The 22,168-nt window shown below is 43.3% G+C and overlaps 3 long non-coding RNA genes across 3 annotated transcripts; 1 reads left to right on the forward strand and 2 right to left on the reverse strand.

Moving 5' to 3' along the window:
* Positions 1-6,807: 6,807 nt before the first annotated feature.
* LOC110193740 (uncharacterized) lies at positions 6,808-8,245 on the reverse strand. Its single transcript, XR_002320538.2, has 3 exons — positions 8,131-8,245; positions 7,345-7,410; positions 6,808-7,057 (listed from the first exon to the last, which is right to left on the reverse strand). It is a non-coding gene; the product is annotated as an uncharacterized LOC110193740 (long non-coding RNA).
* A 3,023-nt stretch (positions 8,246-11,268) lies between these two features.
* On the forward strand, positions 11,269-14,121 carry LOC144455628 (uncharacterized). The gene is made up of 2 exons (XR_013484348.1): positions 11,269-11,459; positions 12,549-14,121. It is a non-coding gene; the product is annotated as an uncharacterized LOC144455628 (long non-coding RNA).
* A 5,748-nt stretch (positions 14,122-19,869) lies between these two features.
* LOC110193742 (uncharacterized) lies at positions 19,870-21,811 on the reverse strand. The gene is made up of 2 exons (XR_002320540.2): positions 20,949-21,811; positions 19,870-20,095 (listed from the first exon to the last, which is right to left on the reverse strand). It is a non-coding gene; the product is annotated as an uncharacterized LOC110193742 (long non-coding RNA).
* Between the last annotated feature and the right edge of the window lie 357 nt (positions 21,812-22,168).

The raw sequence follows: 22,168 nt of genomic DNA on the forward strand, positions 1-22,168 counted from the left end.
CTTATTTGGTGCTGCAGTCAACCTGAGTCTCCCAGGAGTTATCACCTCCTCCACTGCCTTCCCTCCCACTAGCTCAAGTGGGCCCTCAAGACTGTGGGCTTCTCAGGGAGCTGGGGGAGAGCCTTCTTTGGTGCTGCAACTCCTGTTATCTATCAGGGAATTACTACCTCTCTCTCCCTCACCCAGCTGATCTGAGCAGGGAGGCCCTTCGGATAAATGGAGACTCAGCTTGGGTCACAGCCCTGAGGAGCATCCCCTTTCAGCTCCAGACTTCCTGAAACCTCTACTAAAACTGGGAAGAATAGCCTTCGATGAACCTCATTAAGATATGATGTGGCTTGTGGCTTCCTGGATTTCTTTATCACAAAATCACCCATGTAGAAGACAAACTCACTAAATATGGCGAGAAACTGAATAAGAGAATCTGATCTATTTCCCTTTGCAAGCATTTTATTCAGGAACTCCAAAGTAACCATAACTCATTTGCAAGAAGGAATAGGGCACTAATTTAATGGAAACTAGGTGCACCTAGGTGGCAAAATGGATGGAGTAGAGGCCTGGAGTCAGGATGTCTTCCTGAATTCAAATCCTGATTCAGACACTATCTGTGTGATCCTGGGCAAGTCACTTAACCCTGCTTGCCTCAGTTTCCTCATCTGTCAAATGATCTGGAGAAGGAAATGGCAGACCACTCCAATATCTTTGCCAGGAAAACCCCAAATGGATCATGGAGAGTCAGATATGACCGAAATAACTGAACAACAAAACAGCGATTGAGATCTAGATCCTCATGATGAAATCACCAAGCCTTGAATGCAGGCAAATACGACATGCCTTTTCCTATATCTGCACCCATACACATCTGGACAGGTGCCAAAGATGGACAATCTGCCAGAATAAAGTAGAAGGTCTCAATTATATTGGTTCATCTTTGGGAAATGGTGTCACCTTTCATTGATGAGAACCTCTAGCTTCTATAAAAGCCACTCTTTTCCTTTAACACTGACATTCTCCACATGGTTGTAAACTATGAATAGTAATGAACATTTGTAGAACACTTTTGTATTTGTGATGCACTTTGCTTCTATGATATCATTTAGCCATTCTCTCCCTTTAGGGATTTGAAAGGACAAAGATGGAGAGCAGGAAAGGAGAGCTCAGGCCCCCATTGCTGGTCCTAGTGCTCATCCAAGCACCCACTAGAGTGCCACCATATCCTGGTCATTAATTCACAACCTCTGATGCTCCTTTCTCCTCCAATAGGCCACTTGGTGCCTTAGCTCAGCATCCTCCTCCCAAATCGAAGTGTTCATTGTCAGGATTGAAAATCTAAGAGTTTGGAACCTTGGAACCTTAACTCATCATAATATATTTTTCCATGTCCCAGAGTTGTACTGGTTAAAACTACAAGTATATTCTGCCCTATTTACAAAGGAGGAAACTGATGCTCAGTGAATTTAAGGAACTTGCTACAAGTTCATACGGCTATTAAAGGTCAGAGCCAGGCTTTGAATTTCCTTACTCAAAAGTCAGAAATCTGTCATGTATATCTTCCTCATTGCCTTTTTTAAAGAACACCATGATCTCAGAAAAATCAAAATTGCAGGTAATGCAAAGGGTGGTGTAAAGACCCTGGTGGGTCTATTAAGGCAGTAGCATGCTCTTCTCTCTTCTCTGGGGCCATCTCCAGTTGTCCTCATCCATACCTGGCCACTGGACCCAGATGGCTCTGGAGGAGAAAGTGATGCTGGTGACTTTGTACAGCCCTCCCTCACTTAAATCCAGTTCACTTGCATGTCATGGCATCACCTTCCTGATGTCACAGTCCTCTTCAAGAATGAAGGACAAACAACAACAACAAGGATAACCCCAAGGATTTCTGATATCCAGAATATGTGTGGCCAGAAAAGGAATGGAGAGGGCTGCTCATGCAGCAAAAGGAAGGAATGTCAGATAGATAGCCTGTGAGCCTCATCGACATATGGTTTAGGTATTAAAAGAACCAGACAGGCCTGGTTTTACCTATATAGTATTAGATGAAGAATTTAGAGAAAGATGTCATGCACAGAATGCTTTACTTTCTAGGTAGAGTGGTTATAACGTTTGCTAGGGGGCATGGCCCACCCTTGATAAGATTATAGATCCAAGTCAGTTTCCTCACATCCCTGAACACAGTGTTAGGCACAGAGTAGAACCTTAACAAATACTCCTGGGGTTGGAAGTGAGACAATACCTATAGAAGGTATGCCAGGATCTTTGAGTCAAAGCCAAAAAGCTGAGAAGGTTTATGTGTTACTGGAAGCTTTTGACCCAGAAAACAACAATGACAACAATAATAATAATTTGTAGGTTACTGGGGTGGTTCGGCATTTTCTTCTCCAGCTCATTTTATAGATGAGGAAACTGAGGCTAACTTGCCCAGGCTCCCACAGCTAGTAAATGTCTGAGGCTGGATTTGAACTCAAGAACACGCAGCTTCCTGATGCCAGGATTGGCACTCTCTCTACCGCACCACCTAGTGGTAATAAGAATAAGAATAACAACCAGCATTTATTGAGCACTTTAAAGTTCATAAAGTACTTTACAACTATCGCCTCATTTTATCCTTACACAACTCTGAAAGTTAGGCGCCATTGTTATATCCATTTTACAGATTAAGAAACTGAGGCAGACAAGGGTTAAATGACTTGCCCAGGATCACACAGCTAGTAAGTATCTGAGGTTGGATTTGGATTCAAGTGTTCCTGATTTAGGTCCACTATACTACCCTCTCTCCTTCCCCGATCAGTCTATCTTTAGCAATGATCCCACCATATATGGACTGCTTAAGTTAATGGTTAATACCAAGCAAAGATGGAGACCACTGACTTCTCTCTCAAATGCAGGCAGAGGAAAGGTTGTTTTCTCTAGACATGGATGATTTGAGGAGTGAGAAATGGGGATGAATATCTCCAAATTCACTGATTGAAAGAATTGTCTCTCTATCTCTGTCTCTTTCTCTGTTTCTCTGTCTGCTTTTATGTATTTTCTTTCTTGGCATTTCTCTCTCACTCTTTTCCTCTCTTTATGTGTCTTTTCCTATCTCTACCTCTCATTTTTCTTTCTCTTTCTTTGTCATGTTTCTCTCTCCTTCTTCCTCATTTTTCTATCCCTTTCTAGTTTTACTCTTCAGGTCTTGCTCTCTTTCTCTCCCTCCATTGCAGTGATCTGTGGCTGGGTAGCACATACATTCCTAACCTGCACAGTAATGGAACTGATGGAAGCTGCCCCAGGAATGTCCAAAATTACATTGACATGCCATAGTGAAAATGAAGAGGAAACCCTACAATATTCTTGGAAGTTAAGATTTTGGACATCAAGTTAGGTAATAAATGATGGACGAAGCCAAAGGAATTGAGGGGAAAAGAGAAAACACACTGAGGGGAAAACAGGCTGAGCACATTGTGTCCTTCCTGGACCATTACTTCTACCAGGGTGTGTGTCTTCTGCGGTTGGAAAAGCTGAATGAAGTGAGGTAATGGCATGATTGCCTCTTTGCCCAAAAGCTTGTCTTGCAGCTCATGTTTTCCATTTTAGGAAATCCGGTGCACTAAGGTCTGTCTGTCAGACAGTGAACAAGCATTTATTAAGTGCTTGATGTGTACTACGCAAAAAAGATACAAAGAAAGGCAAACCCCCCCCCCAAAAAAAAACCACTAGCCCTGCCCTCAAGGAGCTCACATGCTGATGGGAGACGCAGCAGGCAAATAACTATTGCTCATCAAGATATCTAAGGTGTCAACAGCAGGCAATCTCAGAGAAGAAGGAATTGGGAATGGAGGTAAGAGGAATCAACAAATTCCCCAGCAGGTGGAAGTTGAGTGAGTCTTGAAGGAAGCCAAGGATGACTGAAAACGTCAGGAATGAGGTAGAGCATTTGAGGTAGAGGGAACAGTCAATGAAAAGACAGTGCTGGGAGGTGCCTGGACCATACTGTGGGAAGAAACTCAAGGATGCAGGTGCTGCTGGATTATGGAATGTGTGGAGGGAAGTAAAATATAAAAAGACTACAAGGGCACAAAGGGACCAGGGGGTGAAAGGTTTTAAAAACCAAACACGATTTTACCTTTGATGCTGGAGGTAGCAGGGAGCCATTGGAGTCAACTGGGCAGAGAGTGTGTATGGTCAGACCTGCACTTTAAGAGCATCACTTCGGTAGCTAGGGATCTTGTGAAGGTAACATGTCTGCACAGTAACAGTTTCGATTTGAAGCATTAAATCCAAGGTTGTGAGCTTGGTTGACTGGGAGGATGGTGGTACCTTTGACAGTAATTGGTAAGTTCAGAAGAGGCAAGAGTTTGAGGATAAAGACAATTGATTTAATTTAGGACATGATGAGTTACAAATATCTGTGGGATATCTGCTTTAAGATGTTTAATAGGCAGTTGTTGATAATAGAAAGAGGGAGATTAAAATTGCATAAGGAGACCTGAGAATCTTTGCAGAGAGGTGATAATTGAAATCATAGGAGCTGACATCACTAAGTGAAGTAACATAAAAGAAGAGGGTTCAGAATAGAGCCTTGGAGGATAGTCATGATTGGTGGGCAAGACTTGGAGAAAGACCCAGGAAGAGAGACTGAGAAAGAGAATTAGAGAGGTAGGAGGAGAATCAGAAGAGACATGTGGAACAAAAACTTAGAGAGGAGAGAGTGTCCAGGAGAAGAGGGTAATCAATAGCCTCAAAGGCTGCAAAGGGGTCAAGAAGGCTGAGATTGAGAAAAGGTCATTAGATTTGGTATCTAGTAACTTTGGAGAGGGGCGTTTGAGTTAAATCATGAGATCAGAAGCCAGATTAAAGAAGGTTTAGAAGAGAGTAAAAAGAAAAGAGATGGGGGGCATTGATTATAGATGGCTTTCACATAGATTTTAGCTGTGGAAGGAAGGAAAGAAAAAAGATGAGAGACAGTAGGGATGGATGGATCAAGTGAAGGTGTTTTTGAGGATGGAGACATGACTGTGTTGGTAGGCAGTAGGGAAGAAGACAGTAGAGAGGGTGAGACTGAAGATAAACGAGAATTGGGATAACAGACCACAGTCTGCTAGAGAAAAGGGGATGAAGGGGGATCACTTGTACATGTAAAAAGAGTTTGTCTTGGCATAGAGAAAGGCCACCCCTTCACATGAGAGGGGGGTGAAGGGAGAGATAGTAGTGGAAATTCTATGAGTGATGTGAGATAAGGAAGAGGGAAGAAGAGGGAGCTGTCCTCAAATGGTCTTACTTTTTTTATCTGTGAAATATGAATTACACATGGTTCTCATGGGACAGAGCATACTTAGAATATGCACCAAACCTAAAGTGCCTCCTTGTGTCATCAAAGTGAGATATGATTGTGTCCAGGGTAGTTTTCATTCTGAATGTCCTTATTGTATTCTAATGTTATATATGGTATATTTCACTAGTATACTACGTAGTATGTGCATCTGGGGCCACCAGTCATCTTGACCTTTGTCTTGTCACTAGACTCTGATGACTCTGGAGGAGAGATCAAGGCTGATGACTTTGTGCAGCTTTGCCCCATTCAGATCCAACTTAGGGCAAGTCAAGACATTATGCTCATGATGTCATTGGTGCTCTTGGAGAGTGAAGGACCAACAACAAAAACAGCAACTTAATACAACGCTTGGCACATAGCAGGTGCTTGATAAATGTTTGTTGGTTGGTGTCTAAGAGCTCAGTGACAGTAGTAACAGCTGGCATTGGTATAATACCTTGAAATTTGTAGAGTAATTTACATATATTGTCTAATATATGTAAACACCTGATATATCTCATTGAAACTCTTCTTCCTTTAAGACATAGCTGTAACATCACCTTCTACATGAAGCCCTGCCCAATCTTCCAATTACTAGTGCCCTCTTACCCCAATAATCTTGTATTTAACTACCTTATATTTATTTGTATTTAATCTCTTTATTCATATGTGTATGTGTACATATATACATATGGGTATATATGTGTGTATGCATATGTCTATAGACACATACATAAACATAGAAATATTTATTTGTTGTCTCCCACATTAGAATGACAGAGCCTGGAACATATTGCTAATTATTAAATGTTTGTAAGCTGACTGAGTGAGTTCATAACAACCCTGAGTTCATAACAACCCATTCAACCTCAAGTGAAGTAGGTGCTATTATAACCACTACCAGCAAGGCAACTGAGCACAGAGGAGTAACTTTCAGAGAATCACACAGCTATGTTTGCAAAAGATCTGAGGTAAAGGATTTATATAATATTGGTTATACAAGGTGTCCCAAAAGTCTTAGAGCGCTTTTAATCTTTAATAGCTTGAAACTGCACAAAGACTTTTGGAATAGACTATATATACACATATACACATGCACACATATATACATACATACACACACATATATGTAACATGATTCATGGTAGGAGACTAAAGGACAACTCAAAATATCAAATAGTGAAGTCTAGGCTGCTCTGTTCCATGTGAATTGAAGCAATGAGGTTTATAGTAAAAGGAGCCATGGACTGGAAGTCAACAAACCTAAGGAGTCTAGTATCTAACTGGCCAAGTGATCTTGGGCAAGTCACTTCTTGCTGGCCCTATATTTCCTCATCTGTTAAATGGCAGTGTTTACTACATTATCTCTCAAATGCCTCCTAGTTACAAGATTCTTTGAATCTTTGACAGTATTTCTACCCCCTCCCCAAGTCTCCAAGTCATCTCTGTTCTCAGAGTCAAAATTCTGTTCCTTATCCCATCCCCAAAAAGATACAACTAGACCATAGACAAAAGAGGGTTCAGTGAGTTTATTATCACATTAAATGCTTAATAAATGCTTGTTGATTCACATATTTAATATGAAAAAAATAGAAAAATATGTCCAAAGTATATGAAAAGTCAGGCATATATAAATTCTTCTATTTACAGTCACAGGAAGACAGGAGCATCACTGGCAGCAGCTGCAGCTCTCAGTCTGGGGAGCTTTGCAAATACAACCTTGGGCACACTTGGCACATCCTACTGGGCAGCAGGAGCAGCAGCCTGAGAAGGAAAGACAGGAGGTGAATGTGAGGGAGCCTGGTAGGGCCCAGTCCTAGGGAAGTGAAAAAGTAATGGAAGGATGCTATGGTATCAAGTCTCCTAATGGGAAACTAAAAGGATTTTTACATCTGTAAGAAAAGACTACCACCCCCAATCCCATTTATCCACCTCCAGAATACCCAAACATCTCTGTCATGACGGACCAGGACAGGTTAATTTAGGCCACAGAAAGTTTCTGCACCTCCACCCTGCCCCACTCCCCGACACATATATTCTTTCTCACTCACTTTTCTTGCAGGAGGTGCATCGGCAGGATTTACATTTGCAGGAGCCGGCACAGGCACAAGAGCCATCTTGAGGGGGAGAAAAAGAAAGAGGGAAGGTGAGCAGAGAAAAAGCTTAAAAGACAAAAGAGGGTTCAGTGAGTTTATTGTCACATTAAATGCTTAATAAATGCCCAGAGCACTGGGCAAGCTTAGGGATAGCAGACACAGGTCAGGGATTTTCCTTTCCCTCTCATTCCCCATGCCCCAGCCCTGATCCTCCATCATCACCCAGAAGAGTGATCAGACCTGAGATCTTCCCAGGCTTGCCATAATGAAGCCCTGGGTAGATGTCTGTCCCTCTTCTTTTCTCAGCCCCCAGAAAAGTCTTCTCTCACCAGCAAGGGCACAGACACAAACCCCGATCCTAACTCCTGCCATTGGTGAGAGCCCCTCATCTGACATTATAGCCCTGACCACCCCCTTCCCTTCTGCTCCTCAAGGAGCACACTTCTAGAAGGGACCCGAAAGTCTGTCCCATGTTCAAAGCAAGAAGCCCTTCTCAGCTCTATTCGTGCCCTTGGAGCACTAATTATTAAGCACATTTGTGCTTTAATTTCGAAGCTGAAGAGGGGAAAAGAAGGAAACTTTCTGTTACTTCATTTTAAAACAAAATTGATCTCCTTCCTCATGCCCACAACCTCTTTCCATCTCAGTCTATAGTCCCATCACAAACTAAGCCTGAGCTGTCCCGGCACAGGCAGAGCATCCTTGGCCTGTGGGTGTCTCCAGAACCCAGGAGTTCCTTACCGCTCACGCAGTCACAGTTGGGGTCCATGGCTGGCAGGTAGATGTTAGGCACGCAGTTCTCACAGGAGAAGAATGGATGGAAGAAAGATGTTGTGGAGGAAAGAGCCAGATGCTCCCATTTAAAGCAGAAGGACCAGGAGAAGGAGTGCAAAGGCCCCGCCCCCTTTCCTCCTCCTCCGCTCTATCCAAAGCCAGCCTCCTGCACACAGCTCCAGGGTTGTGCTGACTCATGCACTGTGCACTTGGTATACTTTGATGAGTGCAGTTCCTGGAACCCAGGGGCTGCGTGCAGATGTGTGGGCTTTCCTGGATCCTGCCTCCCACACAAGAAGGCCTGTGTGCAGAGAACAGAGTACATGCTGCATGACCCCAGTTCTTCTTCCAGTTAGTCCAACCCAGTGGGACTCAAGGTTGCCAGAAAGTGGGACCTGTTGTATCTTCCTTCTTTTAGGAGGAAGAGTTCTGACCATCCCATTCCAAGATTCCTTTCGCATGTTTGGCATAGAATTCGCTTTTTCACGTTAAAGGCCTTGTGCAAAACCAAGCTTAGGCTCCTACCCTTTGATTATTGCCCCCTGACTCCTCAGGGATGAGGGTGCCCTCTATGTCCGTCTGTCTCCTGGCTTCAGTAGGAACTGCTGACATGGTGAACAGTGTGTCAGAACAGTGTCTGGGTACATGGGCAGGCAGAGGAGATAATTGGGCATTTGAGGACATGTCGAGAAGTATGGGGAAGGGCATGACTACCTGAGTGAATCATCCTCCCACATCCTAACTGGGACCTCAGTCTTCACTCTCTCTACACTCTCTCATGAACTGTACCAGCTCCCAAGGGTTCGATTCACCTTCTATGTGTCTGACCCCCAAATCTATGTCTCTGTTCCTCATCTTGCTCCTGAATTCTGGTCCAGCATCACTGACTGCCAACTGGCCATTTCCCTCTAGATGTCCCTTAGGAATCTCAGAGTCAACACGTTCAAAATAGAACTAATTATCTTTGCTCAGAATTCATCCCTCTTCTTAATTTCCCTGTTTCTGTGGAGGGCACCACCACCCTTTCAGTCCCTTGGGTTCTCAGACTCACAAACACTCTCAACCCTTTTCTCTCCCTCATTCCCCTGATATCCAATCCATTGGCATGTTTTGTTCTGGACTATTACAATAGTCTCCTAACTGGTCTCCTGGCCTCAAGTCTCTCCCCTTTCTAATGCATCGGCCAAACAACTGCCAAAGTGATGGTCTTAAAGCACAGGACCGATCATGTCATTCCCCTGCTCAAAAACTGTAGCAATTCCCTATTGCCCCAGGGGTAAAGTACAGACTCATCTGATTGGCATTTTAAAGCATGAGATAGACTGGGTCCAGACAAACTTTCCAAGATGATTGCACAGTATTCCCACGTTTCCACACTCTAAATGCCGGTTAAGCTGGCCTACTGAATTGGTCCCCATTCGCGTTCCATCTTCCATTTCTGTGTCTTTGTCTAGACTATCCTCCATGCCTGGAATGCACTCCCTCTTTATCCCGACCTCTTCAAAGCTAAGCTCAAGCCCTGCTGTTGCTCAGTTCTATCTGACTCTTTATGAGTCCATCTGGGGTTTTCTTGGCAAACATACTGGAATGGTTTGCCATTTCCTTCTCCAGCTCATTTTACAAAGGCGGAAACTGAGACAAACAGGGTTAAGTGACTTGACCAGGGTCACACAGCTAAGTGTCTCAGGCTGGATTTGAACTCAGGGCTTCCTGACTCCAGGCCCAGCACCCTATCCACTGAGCCACTTAGCTGCCTCCTGATATGTGTATACATATGTGTGTGTATACATATATGTAAATATATAACATATATATGTATTTCCATGTACATTTAGACAAGTGCTTTAGACTAACAATCTGCCCACAATTGAGAAGCAGAAGAAATTTGGAATGGAGAGCATGGGAAAACCATGTTGCCTTTTCAATGATCCAGGAAATGACCCATCTTTTGTTAATATCAACATTCTTCTGGCGATGCTGTATGATGTCAGAGGAATCAAAATTGGAGTGTCCCAGGAGGTGATGAAAAGACCCTTGTGGGTATAAATAAGTTTAAGCAGTGGCAGGAAAAGGGGCAGGAAAGCTACTTTTCAGGTGACAGTAGCCAGAAAAGGAGGGAAGCTAATGACGTAGCCAAGAGTGAAGGGCATTTCATGGCCAGCCTGAGAGCTGCCCTGGTGTCCTCTGGATATTAAAAGAACCACAGGAAGGCCTACATAACATTGGGAGGATTTGCAGAAAGATATGATGGGCAAGAGTGGCAGAGGATGAGGTATGGAAGAGTCCTACTTCCACCAACCCAGAGTAGACCTACACTGATATCAAAGATTGAGCTAAATCAGTTTCTCCACAATACCCAAGCCAGCCCAAAGCTGCTCATGGTACAGAGGGGAAGATAGTACAAGTGCCTTTGTAATCAGAGAATCTGGTTCAAATCCTACCTCTGACTCTCACTACCTGTATGGCAAGTCACTTAACTTCTCTGGGCCTCAGTTTCCTCATTTGTAAAATAAGAATATTGGACCAGATGACCTTTCCTTTTCTAAATCTGTAAGCCTGTTTTCTTAACAAATACTCCTGGATCTGAAAGTGAGGCAGCTGCCACAGAAGGTCCCTCAGGGTTGTTGGGTCAAAGCTGACAAGCTGAGAGGATCTGTGTGACCTTGGGGGCTTCTGAATGAGGGAGAAGCCTCCCTCTTGCCTTGCTCAGTGAAACTTTGAAAGATGGATGATCAAAGATGGAAAAACTGGAATGAGTCTATGATCTCTCTGAAATGTAGGCAAAGGAAAAGGGGCTTTTTTCCCCCTAGAGACTGAAATTTTGAGGAGTGGAAACCAGGTTAAGTCTTCCCAAGTTTGCCTCATGGGGAAGAATAGCTTTCTATTGATGTCTCTTTATCTATCTCTTTGTCTCTCTATTTTTGTCTCTTTTACTTTGTCTCTCATTCTGTCTTTATTTTTCTCCCTGGGTCTCTCTCATGATTTTTCCATCTGTACCTCCTTCATTGTCTCAATCTGTCTCTCTATCTCTGACTCTCTATTCTTTGTTTTTTTTTCTCTCCACATTTTTTCCTGTCTCTTTGAATCATGATTTTGTCTCCCCTCCCCCTCAGTCCTTCTCTCTCAACCTCGGTCTCCTCCATCACTTTGCTCAGGGGTGGGGAGCGCTATGTTCCCATATTATCCAGCACAAAGACTGAAGGGAGCCAAATCAAATTGAAATGGGAAGGCCAGAAGTGTGTCGTCATCATGCCACAGTGAAGGAAAAAGCCACGCACATTCCTGGAAGTTACCAGGTAAACAGAATTGACAATCCAGCTCTTAGCTGTTGAAGGGAAGTTAAGTAATGAATACTGGGGAAAACCCAGGAATAAAGGAAAGGGGCGGGGGGAATAAAAGTAGTTGAAAACAAGTTGTTCTGCTTAAACCTTATGTAAGAGAGAGAGAGAGAGAGAGGAAGAAGTGATGGAATAATACCCTTAATTCTTTTGCCAGTAAATTACCTGCCAGTTCGATTTTTTCCACTCCAAGAACAGTGCACATCTGTAGGCAAATGCAGCCCACTGAGTGAATCACACTGAGTAATCAGTCCATCGTAGCTCATGGTTCATTGAGATGGGCTGCTCGGAAAGAAGATCCTGAGGCTCTGCCTAAAGTGCCTCTGGGTCACACAAGTCCGAAGGGAATGTGCTCAGTAGAATTTTCATTGTGTCCTTCATAGTGGGCCAGCAGGGGGACTCGCATTTGTAGGAGGCTATACCAATTCCAGAGTCATAAAGGCAGGAAAAGGGAATGAAGAGGAGATAAGAGCAGAGGACACAAGCTAAGAGGAAGAGACAGGAGCAGAACAGGGGAGGAGAGGTGAACGTTGGGAAAGAGTAAAGGGAAAGGGGGAGAGAGGAGAGGAGGAAAAAGGAGAAGAAAAGAGAAAGTAAAGGAAAAGAGAAAAAGGAAGGAAGGAGAAAGTAGGGGAAATGGAGGGAGAGGGAGGAGAGGTGAAAGGAGTAGAGAAGTGGGGGGAGGCGAGGAAAGAAAAGAAGAGGAGAGAGGAGGAGGAGGGAAGAGAGAGAAAAGCTTAGGGGTAAGAGGTAAGTATCTGGGATTCTCTTTTCCATCCCATTTCATCTTATCAACTCATAGTCACCAAGAAGAGATCCAAGAATTACTACCTTTTCCAGTCTTGCCTTAATGAACCAATGACTAGGTTTCTACTTCCACATACTTCCATCCTGTTTCTGGCCAAGCAGTCCATCTTCCCAGGACCCAGTATTACCAGAAACAGATACTGATATAGTCACATCCTTTTATCAAGGGAGATAAGTTCAGACATTCAACATCTGAATTATTAAGTATCCATGGTAACAAGGTTATTCTTTTCTTTCCAGAGAACTTGTTAAGAGCCAGGCTCAGATTCCTATCTTCACAGTACCCCATAAGATGCCCAAGCTGATGAATACACCTGGCCTCAGTAAACAGGACTTCTCCCTTGGACTTCTGTGCTTTTTGGACGTGGCCATCAATATTTTTACACTTGAGATCTTTGAGTATGGAAAAGGGTGAGGATTGTACCTGACAACTCTCACTCACAAAGCTCTTTCTTTGACAACACATATGTAAATGTATTGAGCAAATGGGGTTAAAATGTATATTGATCATATTGGGGAAATTTTAGTTCACAATTATGGAAATTATTGTTCATCAAGGGGCCTAATCGGTCCCTTCCATCTCCAAATGCATGATCCTGAGAAATAATCCCTTTGTTTTTGGAACTTAGCTTTAAAAAAAGAGTCTGTCAAAATCACCTATTTTGCAGAGAAGACAAAGGGAAATAAACAGGGCTAAGGTTCATGAGAGGGAAAAGACTGAACACTGAGGCCAGAAGAGAAAGGTGTGCGTCTTATAGGGAAAGGATCTCAGAGAAGATGATACAGAAGAGTGATGCCTTTCTAAGGGCCCTATTGAACTCTTTTTGCTGGGGGCATACTGGAGCTCCTGGCTAGACAGAATGAGCCTTAGAGTTTTCTGTGACTCCAAGCCAGGGATTAACTCTTGTACCATAGACCCCTTTGGCAGTCTCATGAAGTCCATGGATACTTTCTCAGAATAAATGTTTTTAAATCATTGAAGGAAATATTACATTTCAATTAGAGGTTAGTGAAAATAGGGGGTAGGTGGTACAGTGGATAGAGCACCAGCCCTAGAGTCAGGAGGACTTGAGTTCAAATCTGGCCTCAGACCAAACACTTGACACTTACTAGCTATGTGACCCTGGGCAAGTCATTTAACCTCAATTACCAAAAAAAAAGAAAATATAGATGCATTTTCCCCATCCTATTCCCATTGCTGGATCCCCTGAAATCTAACTATAAACCCTAGGCTAAGAAACCCTATTCTAAATCCTCTGGGGGGGGGCAGCTAGGTGGCATAGTGGATACAGCACCAGCCCTGAAGTCAGGAGGACCTGAGTTCAAATCCGACCTCAGACCAAACACTTGACACTCACTAGTTGTGTGACCCTGGGCAAGTCACTTAACCCCAACTGCCTAAAACAAACAAACAAAAAAAAAAAAAAATAAACCCTCTGAAAATGAGAGAGAATATTGAGCAAAAGGTGGGGGGGGGATTGCTAAGGATTTTTAGAGCTCCTTTCTAAGTTAGAAAAAGGCAAAACTAACACTACCATAACGTAAAATTGACCTTGCCAAAACAAGGAGTAGCAGTAGCAAAACTAAACGAGAAGAAAAAAACTGCTTTCTCTTTAGGGGATAAATAGATTTTAAACAAACAAACAAACTTCAGAATACATAGATATCATTTTTGCCCCTTGCTTTACCCTAATAGGGATATATACAGAAATGTTCTTTGTTTTATCATATCTCTTTCTCCTTCAATCTTTCTGACCTTGAAAGCATTTGTTTCTTTTCTACATGGACAAGTAAATAAATATACAAAAAATCATCATAGAATACTTATGTAAATTTTTTTTTCAAGGACCGGTTTTGTTTAATGAGGAAGCTTTGGGCCTAGAAGCTTTGGCTAGATCATGTTTTGCTAAATTTTGATCCGAAAAACAGAAACCCACTCAGCAGAGTTTTCCTGGTCCTAGTTTCATTTAATACTGTTTTAATACTGGGTTAAGTTTTATTCCAGAATTATCAATTCATGCAATATGTCCTCATACTATCCAGACTCTGATGTAGGAAGTTCTACAGTCAAGCCAGGACACAGGATCCCTTTTCAAGAAAAGGAAAACAAAGAGGTCTTGAGAAAAGTCCTTGCACCATCTCTGTAGAGCTGCTTGTCCTCCCACCCTGCCTCATGTCTCCTCTGCCCCTAAGAAGCTCATATACCCATTCACAACAAAGGCCTAGTACCTCAGTGTGTTTCCTCTCTTTCTATGGGAGTATGTACTTTAAAAATCACTAGCAAAGAGAGGACAATGCTTAACCCAAAGAAATGTGTTACTCATAGTATAATTTTAGACACTAAGATCAGGTAAATCAGGAGGATACTGGGGGCCTGAGGGCCTTGTAGACTAAAGCAGCCCTGGAATGACTAGCCAGACCCCAGACCCTCTTATGCTGTGTGACCAAGTTATATAGTAGAAAGAGATAGGGATTAGGAGTAATTGCATCTGAGTGTGAATATAGCACTTACTTGGGCAAGTCATTTAACTTTTCTGGGCCTCAGTTTCCTCATCTATAAAAAGAGAAGGTTTGACTAGGGAGTATCTAAAGTATCTTCCAACTCTAAATCCTATGATGTAACAACCCCAAGAAAATCTTATTCCAAACTCTAGGTTTATTCCATTTTTCCAACAAAAGAAAAGGCAAGGAAATTGCAGATGAAGGGAATGGTATGACCAAGGAAACTCTGGAAGCACTTGAGATACATGAAGTTGTCAGTTTCAAGTATAAAATAAATGATGAGATAATATGAGAAAGACTGGCATGAGACAAGGCAGCCATGTGGCCTAGCTAGCCTAGCAGTCAGAAAGACCCATCTTCTTGAGTTCAAATCTGCCCTTAGACACTTACTGGTTGTGTAACCTTGGGGAAGTCACTTAAGCCTGTTGCCTCAGTTTCCTCATCTGTAAAATGTTCTAGAGAAGGAAATGGTAAACCATTCCAATATCTTTGCCAAGAAGACCCCAAACGGAGTCATGAAGAGTTGGACGTGACTGAAAAATAACTGAATAACAAAAGGCTGGACAGAATTAGAATTTTACTTGCTAGGCATAGGTTGTGTGAATATGGGACACTGGGCCAATGCTTGTGACACAAATATGTGTCACACATTTGTGTGACACTTGTGACACTGATACAAATAAAGAAAACAAGAGGAAGAGCTGAGCCAGCCATTCTTCTGTATTCCCTACAGCTGCCTTGGACCAATTGCCCCCTTCCTCCTCCATGCTGATTCCTGGTGCCTGGGATTCCCTGACCTCCCTTCCTCTGTTCATTCTTCCCCTCCTTAAGTCTGCTTGGAATGGCCATTTAGCACAGACCTTAGAAGGATTTTCAAAGACTCTTAAATTTGGAAGAGACCTTTGAGGCCATCTAGTCCAATGCATACCTGAAGAAGAATCCTCCCTAAAACATCATCAGAAGATGGCAGCCACCTTTTGATTGAAAACCACTGGAAGAGAAGGAGCTCACCAACCTCAAAGACAGCCCTTTCTATCTTTGGGCAGCCCTGCTTTGTTGTTGTTATTAATTAAATCAAGTCTAAACCTACTTCTTTTCCGTTTCTACCCATCACTCCTAGTTCTGCTCTCTGGGGTCAAGTTGCAGAAACAACATCCTTCTTGAGCTCTTGAGACCCTCAAAGACAGCCATCAGTGAGTTCTCCTCTCAGTCTCATCAAGGATTCCTAACTCCCTTCTTTGAACTATAACGCTAAACCACTCATTTGGTTCTTATCTCATACTGACTTGTATTGTTTAATTACTCCTTCTTGGGCATGTATCGGTGTATTTCCAGTAGGACCATTAACTTCTGAAGGGTAGGAGCTGATTCTCAGGTTTCTTTTGTCACCCTCAGTCCCATTCTTCCAGAGCCCTGTAGAATTGTCACTGGCTTCCTGTGTCTGAAGATCTTTCTGGTCTTCAGAATCCCCAACTGTAGGTCCAGGCATTTTCCACATCTCCCACATTTGTGAAACAAAGAGAAATCATAATCATACCTGCTTGCTAAATAATCCCTTTGACTGGAGGGCAGAGACCACTCTTCCCAGAACTTCTAATTAAGGAGGGAGCCCAGGTCAGCCACCACTTCATTTCCCAGCCAGCTGCATTTCCTTGGACTTCTCCATCATACCCCTATCCCCCACCACCTCCACTCCACACTGATTATCTTCCTCCCCTTCTTTCTTACTTTTGTATGTTGTTTTCACCCATTAGATAGTGAGCTCCTTAAGGTCAGGGACTATCTTCCTATTTTGGAGGGGAAGAATCTTCATGAGAGGTCAGGTTTCCTAAGTCTCTGTTCCAGGGTTCACTGTACAGAGATATCTGTATTGCAGAGAACACCTGAGGGCCACTTGGTCTAGGTCTAGGATGAGAGGCCATGGGACCATTCCCCTATTCGATGTTCAAGAGGCTCAATAGAAACAGAGCCTGAGTGCTAATGACTGACATACATTTTATCATTCTCAGTCCCAGGACTCCACCTCCAATGTAGTCCAATCCCACAGTAGCAAACACAGTGCCAGTCACACAGCAGGAGAGAAACAAATGCTTATTGAATTGAGAACTGAAGGTAAGAGAGCTCTCATAGTGGATGCTTCCTGATCTTTCCTTCCAAACTGAATAGCTGAGAGAATCCATGTGGTCCCGGGGCCAAGGACACATAAAAGGCCTCTCTCCTTCCCCGCATTCCCTCTAGCAATACCCCCAGCTGAGGGAAACTGAAGAGAGGGACTTCTCTTATTGAGAGATTAAAGCCAAGCAAATAGGGAAATCACTGTCATTCTCTCAAAGGCAGACAGAAGAAAATTCTTTGCTCCCTAGCAAAAGAAACTTTGAGGCAAGAGATGGGAGTCAAGGACAGAAGAGACAATATGCAAAGAGAATATCTAAATTTAATTTTAGAATGAAAAGAATATTCTTTTCAGCTCTTCAGCCAATGATCCTGTGTCCTAGAGATGTTTCTCTCTCTCCATCTCTTTGCATCTCTCTCTGAGTCATTCTCTTACTGTATTCCCCATCAGTTGTCTTCCTTCTCTATTTCTATCTTTTAGTCTTTCCTGATTTTTCTGTCTTCCCCATCCCTCTGTCTTTCTCTAGCTCTAGCTCTCTTACGGCCTTTTGTGTCTCTTTCTCCCTGTATCTCTCTCTCTCTGTCTCTACTTTTCTCTCTCTTTAGTGCCATAATCCCTGCTTTGCCCAGTGTGAGTCTGGGAGCTGGTAAGCAAATATTCAAAAAAGGTTCCATGACATAGGGAAAGGGAGAAACACATTACTGGGAGTTCAAGTTTAGGATTTAAGTTGCTTAATGAAGGATGGGAAGTGTCGAAGTCATAAAGGTATCTTGGAGGAGTAGATTAGGGAAGAAAGTCGCCATGAAGTCTATTTCATCCTCTGCAGTGGAAAATGCTAAAGAAAGTGAGGGGATAATCACTTCTACTTTTCCCCCATCTCTCCCCTCACAGCAACTTGCCATGGAGCTTATATTTTCCCATTAGGGGGAATCAGAGCACTAAGGTCAGTCTGTGATGTAAATGTAGCTCCTGGTCTAGTGAGAGGTGATATTCAGAAAGAGGGCTCTGGGGCCCTGCCAAGACTCAAGGGCCTCAGGGCAGCTAGGTGGCCAGTGGATAGAGCACTGGCCTTGGAGTCAGGAGGACCTGAGTTCAAATTTGGCCTCAGAAACTTGATGCTTACTAGCTGTGTGACCCTGGGCAAGTCACTTAACCCCAATTGCCTGGCCCCCCCCAAAAAAAAAAGACTCAAGAGCCTCCTATGTCCCCACAGCCAGGAAGGTTCAGTCAAGTTTTCATTCTTAAATTCATTCATTATATTCTAATGCTTTGAGAATAGCTAAACTGTTTCTAATATATGTGGTAACTTTTTATTAACCAGAATATTTAAATAACCAAAATGTGCCATTGCCTGGGTAACCAGTGCCTATGATCCAATTTGGTATAATCCAACATAATCCAACAGCTATTCATATAATCCAATTCAACATTTAAGTGCCTACTATGTGCCAGGTGCTGTGAGAGATACGTTAGAATACAGGACAATTATGCCCTTATATTTTGTTGGAGGGAAGCAACGTGCACACGTATAAGTAAAAGCAAAATGCTGGAAATACAAAGTAATTTCCAGGGGAAGGTCGCAGGATGAATATAAAGGGCGGTTATTTAAGAAGTGGAACAGGGTTCCAGTGGGCACAATGAAAAGGGAGGGAAGAGTAAGATAAGGACACCAGAGGAATAGGGCTGACATGGATGGAGGGGAGGAGAGAGAAGAAATGGAGGAGAAAGAAGGAAGGTTCACCAGGAGGGGAACCTGCAGCCTCAAGGCCACATGTGGCCAACTAGGTTCTTAAATGCATCCCTTTGATTGAATCCAAACTTCAAAGAACAAAAACCCTTAAAAAAGGGATCTGTTCTGTGAAACTTGGACTCAGTCAAAAGGCCGCACCTACGGACCTAGAAGGCCACATACCAAGTGAGCCCATAAAGAAATAGGTTACCAAGGCAACTAGGTGGTGCAGTGAATAGAGCACCGGCCCTGAAGTCAGGAGAACCTGAGTTCAAATCTGGTTTCAGACCAAACACTTGACACATACTAGCTGTGTGGCCCTGGGCAAGTCACTTAACCGCAATTGCCTTTAAAAAAAAAAAAGATTACCATATTCTTCACAAGCATCTCTTTCTAGTTCTTTCTATATTGAGAACGAAATAGATCCAGGTCTTTATCATAATAGTAATAATCCTAATAATTATTTTCTCATACACAAATAACTCCATTACCTTTCCAAAGTAATCCAACATTCATGTTCTCATTTGACTCTTCACAAGAATTCTGTAAGGTAGACAAAGGAGGAACCCCCATTTTAAAAATGAGGAGATTGAGTCACCAGGAGATTGGGCTTCCTGTCCTAAGGAACCAGTTATAGCTATTCTTACAATTTCCCAGGAGCAAAAAGTATTTCTGGGAGAGATTTGTGTTTCTGATCTAGGATCTTTCCTCCCATATATTATTTCTGTTTCCTAAATTCTTAATGAGTATGGGAACCTAATGATGTGTCTGCAAAGACTCAGAGATTAATCATCTTGGTGGAATTATGGTTCAAGAGAAAAAAGATTAGGTATCAAGAATTGGAACACACTGGTTTCCATCTCTACTCCGACATTGGCTTATTATGATACAATAATTCCAATTATCTAGTCCACAAGTATTTAGCGTGTTATAGAAAAAGGAGCCCAAGACCTGGGAGTGTGGTCCAAGTTCTGATGCTTATTAATCATAAGATTTTATTTCTTTGCTTTGCTTTGTACCTCAGTACTGGCCTATGTAAAGTGGCAGTGTTAGAATAAGTGGTCTGAAAAGTTTCCTTAGGTTCAAATATCTGACAGGTCAAGGATTGGCAGACCTGCCAGAATTTTCCACCCATGAATGAGGCTTCCAAAGCCACCTCGTCCACAGAGTTGAGATTTACTGTCCCTTATTTCACAAACACACAAGAGGTTCAGAGATAGAAGGATATGCAACGGTTTTATTTCCATTCACACATTTCATAGAAACAAAATAAAAAGCACATTTATGGCGTATGAAAAGCTAGATCTGTACAAATTCCTCTATTTATAAATGCAGGGAGACAGGAGCATCAGTGGCAGCAGCTGCAACTCTCGGTGTGGGGGGCTTTGCAGACACAGCCCTGGGCACACTTGGCACATCCTGTTGGGCAGCAGGAGCAGCAGCCTGAGAAAGAAAGACAGGAGATAAGTATGATGAGTCCTGGCCTGAGAGCCTGGCAGAGCTCAAGTTCGGGGATGTGCTTCAAAAGCAAGGAAAGGATGTTGCTTTACCTCTTAGGGGAGATGTAGAGGACTTGGTACCACTAAGAAATGAGTCTCCAAAGCCCCAACTCCTGAACTGATCCCCAGGTCTTTTCAGGTATTCTCTGATGGGTCAGGGGCTGTTTATTTCAAACCAGAAAAGGATTTCCCCCAAGATACCCACACCCATTCCCCAACATATTACACTCTAACTCACTTTTCCTGCAGGAGCTACATCGGCAGGATTTACATTTGCAGAAGCCTGCACAGGCACAAGAGCCACCTTGAGGAAGATAAACTTTAAGGATGAGCATAGAAATATCCCAGAGCTCTAGCTAGGCTTGAGAGTAGGAAGTACAAGTCTGAGATTTTCATTTCCTTCTAGAGCTCATTCCTCAAACCTGGTCCCCATAGTCACCAAGGAGAGATATTAGCTCTGAACTCTTCTTAGACTTGCCTTAACAAAGCCAAGGAGGCTGTCACTCTACCTTTCTCACATCCCTAGAAAAGCATCTTCTCCCACCAGGAAGGACAGAAGTCAATCTAAATTGTTCTCTATTTTCAGAAGCTCTCCCCCACTCCAAATTGACACACCCGGAGTCCCTGACCCATGCTGATCAACTCATTAGGGATCACATTTCCAAAAAGGATGCTAAAGTCAGTTATCTGTGAAAAAGGGCCCTTTTCCAATCTACCGATCTCTGGTGCCTGGACTGTTAAGCACAGGCAGGGGATTACTGTCCTGGAGGTGTTTCCAGAACCCAGGAGTCTCTTACCACTTTCACAATCACAGTTGGGGTCCATGGCTGGCAGATAGAGGTCAGATATGAAGTTGCCCCCTCCCCCCCGGGGAAGAATAGTCTGGAAGGTTGGATTCAGGGGTGGAGGGAAAGAATGGTATCCTCCCCTTTATTGCAGAAGGACCAGGAGAATGAGTGCAAAGGCCCCACCCCCTTCCCTCCCCTCTTTCCCGACTGCCCGAGGCCAGCCTCTTGCACACAGCCCCAGGGCTGTGCTGACTGCTGGGCTCTTTGCTCATTGCCTTGTGAATCTACGTATTGACTTAGAAATCAGAAGGTGCCAAGTGCAAATCTCTGGGCTGCCTCGCACACTGGAGGGGCTGTGTGCAGAGAAGAAAAAACATGCTTTAGAGCCCAGATACCTTCCCCTCCTCCTGGAATAGCTGGCCTATCTCCCTGGCACCCAAGCATATGTGAAAATATGACCTGGTAGCCTTTCTTCTATCCCGGGAGCCCAGACTTCACATCTCTGCACAGAGTTTGTGTTTCCTGTGAGGGGCCTTGTGCAAAGGCATCTCAGGCTGCTCACCACTTTAATGGTCCCATAAACCCTCAGCAATAAATGTCACTTTCTCTCCATCAAACTCAAACCGTAGGCTCTGCTTTCATGAGTAACAGATGTGGGTGACAGCAGTGTTGGAGACCTGGGAAGGAGAAAGATTTGGTGATCTGGAGCCGTGTGGAGAGGTCCCAGAATGAGCTTGAATCTTATGGGGACTTGGAAGGCCACATTCAAACACTCAATTAACAAGCATATTAAAAGTTTACTATGCTCTGTGCCAGTTGAAGGTGATTATGGGCCCAAACTGGGACAGTCTCTGCCATTGAGCAGTCTGCACTCTCACTAAGGAAAATAACATGTCTATAAATGGATATATATGTATATATGTATATGTGTATGTATGTATGTATGTATATATATATATATATATATAACATGTGAATTATGTATACAAGGTGACTGGAGGGGGGGGCACTTGCAGTTAAAGATGGGGAAGTTAGAGAGATCAAGGAAGGATTCATGCAAGGGTTGGTGATTTAGCTGAGCCTTTTAAGAAACTAACTTTCTCCTACAGGAAAACAGAAGGGAAAGGGGATAAGACAAGAGGGGGAGAGATAGAAGGGAGGGCAGACTAGGGGAAGGGATATTCAGAATGCATGCCATCTTGGGGTGGGGGGAGGGGCGAGATGTGGTG

The sequence above is a fragment of the Phascolarctos cinereus genome, unplaced genomic scaffold (assembly GCF_003287225.1).
Source record: "Phascolarctos cinereus isolate Bilbo 61053 unplaced genomic scaffold, phaCin_HiC Scaffold_2;HRSCAF=192, whole genome shotgun sequence".
In the NCBI taxonomy this organism is placed as follows: Eukaryota; Metazoa; Chordata; class Mammalia; order Diprotodontia; family Phascolarctidae; genus Phascolarctos; species Phascolarctos cinereus.